The following is a 538-nucleotide window of genomic DNA, read 5'->3' as shown; positions in this document are numbered from 1 at the left end:
GGGTTTAGGCTCAGCCTAGTGAGCATAAATAGAGCTAATTGCCCTTGGATGCGARCGGGATGCTGGCGCCTTCCTGCAGAATGTGCGTTTTCCGAGAGTGCCGATTCCAACGGCTCCCGTCCACTGCAATTTCTGCCTTTTTTTTATATATATGTGCAGCACCTAAAAACGGGCGGACACATGTGGGCAAGGGCAAAGCAAGGATTGAGCCGGCAGCTGGATATTCAAGTGCAAATGTGGTTTTTCCCCAATTTTGCCCTGTTGATGTGCAAATGGGGACAGTGGAGACAAGGGACCCACTCTGGGGTCCGAAACTCATCCCTCCATACGCCTCACGTGCCGAGTTATATATGGGAAGTGCAAGCAAAAACGTAACTTTACTCCACCGGGAGACCTTATAGAAACAAAACGCTGCCTGCTCCTAAAGTAACTAATATCAGGATGGAAAGGAAAGGAAAGGAAAGGAAAGGAAAGGAAAGGAAAGGAAAGGAAAGGAAAGGAAAGGAAAGGAAAGGAAAGGAAAGGAAAGGAAAGGAAA

This window comes from Nothoprocta perdicaria, unplaced genomic scaffold (assembly GCF_003342845.1).
Source record: "Nothoprocta perdicaria isolate Ctin4 unplaced genomic scaffold, notPer1 scaffold_466, whole genome shotgun sequence".
Lineage (NCBI taxonomy): Eukaryota > Metazoa > Chordata > Aves > Tinamiformes > Tinamidae > Nothoprocta > Nothoprocta perdicaria.
Note: the sequence above shows the minus strand (reverse complement) of the source record.